We start from the raw sequence: 7512 nt of genomic DNA on the forward strand, positions 1-7512 counted from the left end.
ATAGATAGACACATACATTCAGCCGTGCATGTAACACAGAAGGCAGTGTGTGAGACATCCAAACTCTCTAACTCTGCTCCTATTCTCAACTTGATAACACACTAATTTGCAGCTCAGGACTCCCAGCCCTGGACACCATAACCCAGGGCACTCAGCCTGGGACAACCCAGCCCGGAGCTCTTAGTCCTGCCCAGGATGCTCCAATCTAACACTAACACTAATCTAATCTACCTAATCCTTTTTTTTGGGAAAACATATGCCCGTCTGTCAGGAACTGTGCCATGAGAATCCAAACTGGCATCAGATGTGAAGGAAATCAAGGAAAGAGCACACACTCACCCTAGCAGACAGATATACACAAACACACCAAAGGAGCACACACTCATCTTTTACTCTTCAGCAAAAGCTGTTTTTAAATAAACTTTAATAAAATATCTTTTTTTTCACATCAATCCAAACTAAGAGACAATAAGTATTAATACACCTGTTTTAAAATACATTTTAATACAATTTCACATTAGCCCAGACTGAGAGACAATAAGTATTAATACATCTGTTTTTAAATAAACTTTAACAAAAACTCCCTTTAGCCCAGAGAGACAATAAATATCAATGACATCAAATAAAGGATATGCTCATTAAAGTCTTATTGTCTGTCTACACAAATGTTATTGAACTACTAGAAACTGTTGCAAGTATTAAGGTGATGCTAAGTGATGATATTTTGAGATTATATCTTAGAATACAAATGCTATTAGTGTTGTTTGTATATTCCAAAGCGGGGGCGGGCGCAACAGCTTTTCACAGGACACAACACAAAGAGATCACCTGTATCCACTTCAAAGCTATCTCTGTGTTTTAAAGTGCTCTCTGCAGCAGTGTGTGAATTTCAGCTGCCTCATTCACCAACCTGCTACTTTGATTTGCCTGCACCTGTGACTGTGTGTGTACGAGAGATATTCTGTGAATGAGATGTTTGAGTGCGCACTTCCTGGGGCTAAAGGCCTTTGCTGCCACACTCAGCCTTGCTACTTTGTTAGGAGTTTATTATTATACAGCTTTCATGAAAAGGAGTGGCGTAGTTCAATATTCTTCAAATGATACACTATGTCACACATATTCCCCAAATGACTGTGGATTCTTAAACAGTTTTGTTGCTACAGATCATGTTTTTAGGTGCTTGACATTTTGAAAGAGCTCAGCATTTCTTTGCTATGTTAAATATGCAGATCCTTTTCTGTGTCAGAGCTCACAGTCTGCTGGGGAAAATCACTGCATGCATAAATCTTACAACGGGCTTTATCCTGGGACCTCAGAAATGCCACTGGCAATAAAAACCTGCGGCGGGCTCTCCCACCTTCTTCAGTATGTCAAGGGAAGAGACACAAATGTCAGTGAGCCCCGCCCAGCTCAGTAGCTCAGACACCTCCCAGTCTGGAGGCCGAGAGTGACTAATTCACCTTTCACAGCAACGGAGAGAAGCTTGGAAAATACCACTGTTTCTGTGAGACTAATACATATTAATGAGGTGATTACTTCACAAAAACTGACCTTTTGCTTTAACGTTGCAGGGAAAAGTAGTCTCAAAATCTAAAAAAAAAAGAAAGAAAGCTTGAAACATGTAACACAGGGTTCCTCCACACACTTATATTCTTATATTGCATGTACATGCAGGATAATAATGTGTTAAAAGTGTGTTTATTATAAATGCTGCACAACATCAGTATGACCTTCTGGGAAATATTTGCTGTTACATAATTTAAGAGTCTAAATGAGAGCAGGTCTACCTTCAAACCCTAAACCAAGACTAAACAAGCCCACCCAATACTCCTTTCTCTAGCTGCTGTTTTCTTTTCTCTGTAACCTCCTGGTGACATTTTGAACTCAGCTTGGCTTTTCAATATCTACACTGTGCACAATTATTAGGCAACAGAGTATTTTGACCATATTATCATTTTTATGCATATTTTCCAATTCCGAGCTCTATACCCTTGAATGCTTATTGGATTTAAGCATATCAGGTGATGTGTATTTGTGTAATGAGGGAGGGTGTGGCCTAAGGAGATCAACACGCTGTATCAAGGTGTGCATAAGTATTAGGCAGCTTCTTTACCTCAGGCAAAATGGGCCAAAAAAGAGATTTAACTGACTCTGAAAAGTCAAAAATTGTAAAAAGTCTTTCAGAGGGATGCAGCACTCTTAAAATTCCTAAGATATTGGGGTGTGATTACAGAACCAACAAACATTTTGTTGCAAATAGTCAACAGGGTCGCAAGAAATATGTTGAGAAAAAAACACACAAATTAACTGCCAAAGTTTTGAGAAGACTCAAACATGAAGCATCCAAGAACACATTATGCTCCACTGTTGTCATATTCCACAATTGCAACAATAACTGCAAGTTGTTTATTATTCTCACTTTAACATCAAAATAAACAAGTGAGGTGGGGAAAATTTCTGTTTTTCATTTAGTTGCATAACAATTCTGCACAGTAATAGTTGCCCAATAATTATGCACACATAGATAATTCTCTTAAGAAAGCTAAAACCTCAATTTCACATTCTTAAATATTCAGGTTTGAGGTTTATCAACATTTTGGATTGGCCAAGAGCACTGTAGTTGTTCAATAATAAAATGAATCCGCAAAAAAACAACTTGCCTAATAATTGTGCACACACTATAAACCAGAGATTCCAAACTCCAGACATGTAGGATTCGTGCCCTGCAAAGTTAAGTTCCAATCCAACAGACTGCACCATTCAAAACTTGATCAACTGGATTAGGCTAGAACTAAACTCTGGATCAGAGTTTCAGGATCAGAGCTGAGTATTTATGATATAAACTCAACCATCTGCATAATGATGTGGTAGCATAAATTGTTTAAAAAACCTTGCTCCATTTGTAGCTCCCCCCCCCCCAATTTTCTATGTTTTACGTCTCAATATTCTGGAGCTCCCTTTTAGCAGAAGACATATCAGGCCAGTGGGATCCTTACACAACACACACACTCACAGCGCTCCTTCACTGTGCATTAAACTTGATTCTGGATCTTTTCAAGTACTTCTCCACGCATCTAGAGATGAACACCTAACACTTCTGTTTAGGACGCAGTTATCCAATCATCCCGGGGTGGGGGTGACAACTTGGATTCAAACCTACATCCCAGTGGTAGGGATTGTGCACCTCAGCAATACTTAACAGGAGTGTGACTGAGTTCACACTTGTTCCAAGTGTAATGAAAACCATCATCTTAGACACAAGCTCTAAGAGACTGGCAGCAGGGATGAAAGATCAGGACATAATGATAGCCTTATCATGAGGTTCAGACAACATGTGGCTTTATCCTGCACCTCCTGCGGTTCACTCAGTGTTTCACATTGCCTACTTACTGAACAGGGCCAACATGACACCAAGCATGTCCATCTGTCCCTTACACAGAGTGGTCTGTTGGCTCTCATTTCCTCTTCTCCTCTGTGTGTGTGCATGTGTGTCTGTGTATATGTAAGAGAGAGAGATTATCAGAGAGATATTTCAACTGAATAACTCCAGACTCCTTACATTCCAAGCTCAGTGATGAAAATCAGATTCGATTTTCAAACATTTTCACAGGGTTATGAATGGCACTGGGGCTGAATGTTTCCTTTTTGGGCCAGTTGCCAAGTTGTAATTTCATACCAATTATCTCTCCATTGGGCAATATTTCACTTTGAATTCCTAACTCTTGTCTTTGAAAAGACCTCAGCATATTACACTAGAGAATACAGAAGAGGACATGCACTAAGTATGTTATTAGAAATTAGACAAATTACCAATGCTCATAATTGCAGTATAAGTCAAGATCCTGTAAAATCCACAGTCTGCTGAAACTCATGCTAATTTAAAAAAAAAACATCACTGCAGAAATATTTGAGTGCATGCAGAGTACAGAGATAAAGGGGCGTTTGAACTTTAAGAACAGAACAGGGTTCAGCGAGTTACACTACTGGAATCCAGCGCCAGTGCCAAATAAACGCTGCAGCCTTAAAACTGATGAAAGTCTGCTCTGCTCACTTACCTGCATTCTACTATACATGAAGCACATCACAGAACATACACACACACACACACACACACACACACACACACACACACACACACACACACACATTCCTCATTTAATGCACTTTATGTCTGTACTTTCAATGTCACCCATGAAAGGTGAGGAGACACCCAGCCTGGGACATTATATAGCCAGACCCACATTCTGAAATAGGACTGTAAATGAAAAATGTACATAGAAGAAGTGTTTATGGAAATGTCATGTGGTTTGAATTTGTTAGTCACCAGAATAGTTAAACTACCTTGTAAAGTGTAACTAGATAGGGTGGCACTTCCCATAATCCTCTGCAGTATAATTATCATTATATTATGTTGGAGAGATTGTTCAAGGTCATAATCACTACCACATAATGGGGTTTGGAAAAACCAACCCAGTATGCACTGCTGAACAATTCAAGCAATTACACCTATAACAGGGATATACATTACATGGGTGGGCAGTCTTAAAAAAGCACACAGAGACATACACTTGAACAAAGCAATGCATTTTAAAAAGTCTTCAAATTAGAGTCTGAGAGTTTGATATCATAAATGTTTTTAGAAGTCATAAATGATGAAAGTAGTAATAAATCATAAATAGGTGGTTGTTTGAATTTTCCTGTCTGAATGATAATTCACTTCCATCCCCATTTGTCTGCAAAGCTGCTGGGATTCAGTGTGTGATTCAAATACGAGACTGGGATGGGGGGTTAGGTGATCAGAATCCAGGTTACCTATAATTCCCCTTTAACATGCTACAGTGGACACATAATGGCTTAGAACAGTACACATACCTAACATTCAAGGAACAGGATACTCTCTGTGCTGTGTGAATCTAATCTATGCTGTTTTCCAATGAGCTACACTGAATTGTAGACATTAGTTCCACATTAATTGTAATCTTTAATAGTATGTTATATATGGGCGTTCTTTCCACAATTCTGGGTAATATAATCACATTTAAGTTCAAAAATTAACCTGTTTAACTGAATGCACAAGTGCCGATTTAGTATATTCAACAGAGGCTGCTTCCCCCCTTTTCACTATATTCTTCAGAAGTGCCATGGTAATTACTCCTGGTTATTTGACAAATGAATCTTTAAAAACAATTAAATTTGTCCATTATGTACTAAAAACCTGAGCACTCTTTACAGAAAAAAAAAATGCAAAAGGATGCAAAAATCCCTCTGTGTGTAGGCATTTTATTATTATTAAAACAGCAGGTGAATGAACAGAACATTTCTACACGCTTCCTTTGTAGGAACGTGCTTCCACCCACACAACAGGCCTACAACACTTGAAAAAACTCCTCCATGCTTTGTGCTACAATAAGAAGTGATTTACCTGCAAATTCTTTTATATATATATATATATATATATATATATATATATATATATATATATATATATATATATATATATATATATATATATATATATTTTTTTTTTTTTTTTTTTTTTTTTTTTTTTTGAGGTTCTGTAAAACTCATTCTTCAAAAAAGTGAACGTTATCAAACACCAAATGTATATAGTTAGTGCACCAAAAGTTGTGTTGTCACAAACGGCTTTAGGAATCACGGCGCGCCACTAGCGCCTCGGGGCTCTGCATCACTCTTAGCCAAATTTAACCTGTCGGCTTTGCGGCTTTGGCGTTTAACTGGACAATCGTCATACGTTTCCACTTAATAATTTCTTTTTTCAGACTCACCGACTTGATCATCGAAACTGTTGGTTTACATATAGATGTGTGAATTTATTTGACACAGATACGCAAAGAGCCTAGATGACCCCGAACCCCGTATAGCTCCCGATCTCCTTGCCTCCATGGCGCAGAGTAGACTACACAAGAATGGGCATACTTCGCTGCACCAGCCGCTATTCCGTCACTGTAGTTTAAACGAGTAGGCTACTACAAACGCCAAGTTGATCTTACCTTACTCAGTGATGCCTTCTCACTGGCCAGACGACGGCTTCGAATAGGTTCGAATATATACCTTAATAATAGTCCGCCTACTGCGAAAGCGCCTTCTGTCTTCTAGGTTACACTAACCTGGGGAATTATCCTAAAACTTCCACTGGGTACGAAAAACATGGGATGATAATTGCCCCACACGGACTGTATGACTAAGATTTATCTGCTTTTTTTTTTTTTTTTTTTTTGCTCTAGTCAGCTTTAGTAGCCAGTAGTTTTGATGCACCTCGTTGCGAGGCTATAATTCGGAGTATTTCTTGATCTCCAGTTTCGGGGATCGAGGTAAATGTTTCTGATGGTTTTTTTTTTTCTCTTTATGGTTTTGAAAGAGGCGGAGTTAAAGATTCCATTTGGCTGCGGTCCCTCCGCCAACCTCCAGCTGGGTGGTCACTGCCGACCACGGAGGGCTAGGCAGCTTGCCTGGCGCCTACCCCAGCCTCTCCGTCAGCCTGACAATACATCCGACTGCTCTTGGCTGTTTTTCGCAAGTTTGCGTGAAGGAATGCTCGTCTTAAATATGATCTATTTTATTCACGTTATTCCTTATCGGTTATTAGAAAGCTGCCGCTGAAAGAGCGGTTTTGTCTAAATGTTGTCCTTTAGAGTTCGAGAGGCTTGTGTAATTTATCTCATGATGAATTCCATGTCGTTTGTGGATGGTGATGAAATATCGGTGACTCCTCTGAATCCTGCGGTGTATATTGTCTTCAGTTTGGTTAAGGTTTGTTGCCTAAGGGCGAAATGCCGTTTGAGAAAATGACACGAATTTAATGTTCAACAAACCATTTAATGACCACTCGGGGATAGATAGTATTGTCAGCCTTCAAAGCATTAATTCCATCATCTTACAAATGTACAGTAAATAACACTTGAGCTTAGATAGGTAATACATGAGTTTAGACAGGTAACACAGAACCTGTTTAGAAGCACGAACTTTCATATAATGTGTCGATTTTTTTTTTAATTATTATTTTTTTTTTTTAAAGAATAGCTTAATGCGAGTTATACTGAGAAGGCAAAATGCTAAATATGAGGACTCCAGGACTCCAGCATTGCAGGATTCTGATTTCACATTATCCTAGCAAATCTTTCCGCATTAAAACCTTTTAAATTGCTTGGGTTGCTTGAAGATTAATGAAAGGAATGTGAAGCTTTGACAGAAACTGAAGATAAATTAAACTTAGCAAGTACTCCATTGTACACAGACACACACATAACCTGCAACAGTACATCACAGTATCTTAAATGTCTGCTTTCTTCACTAGTAAGATGGACTGTAATCCACTTTCTATAACTGGCTGAAAATGCTTCTTTTTTTTTTGTATTTTATATCAAAACACATTACTAGATTACAGTGTTTTACATCATAATACAATTTTACATCAAATTATTTCAAAATAATTAATTTTACCAGATGCATTTATCCAAAGCAATTTACAGATATGACTGAATACAACTTGAA

The 7512-nt window shown here is 38.3% G+C and overlaps 1 protein-coding gene across 2 annotated transcripts in view; it reads right to left on the minus strand.

Moving 5' to 3' along the window:
• ctbp2a (C-terminal binding protein 2a) overlaps positions 1 to 6426 on the minus strand; it is a 36648-nt gene extending 30222 nt beyond the window's left edge. Inside the window, exons 1-3 of one of the 2 annotated variants that reach the window (XM_081721579.1) lie at positions 6012 to 6426; positions 3391 to 3492; positions 1552 to 1590 (exon numbers count right to left, since the gene is read on the minus strand). The gene's annotated coding sequence lies outside the window, so the exon portion shown is untranslated. The remainder of the gene's footprint in view (positions 1 to 1551; positions 1591 to 3390; positions 3493 to 6011) is intronic. The other variant, XM_027011906.3, reaches the window with a different exon arrangement.
• Between the last annotated feature and the right edge of the window lie 1086 nt (positions 6427 to 7512).

Source organism: Electrophorus electricus, chromosome 10 (assembly GCF_041902795.1).
Source record: "Electrophorus electricus isolate QZ-2024a chromosome 10, ASM4190279v1, whole genome shotgun sequence".
In the NCBI taxonomy this organism is placed as follows: Eukaryota; Metazoa; Chordata; class Actinopteri; order Gymnotiformes; family Gymnotidae; genus Electrophorus; species Electrophorus electricus.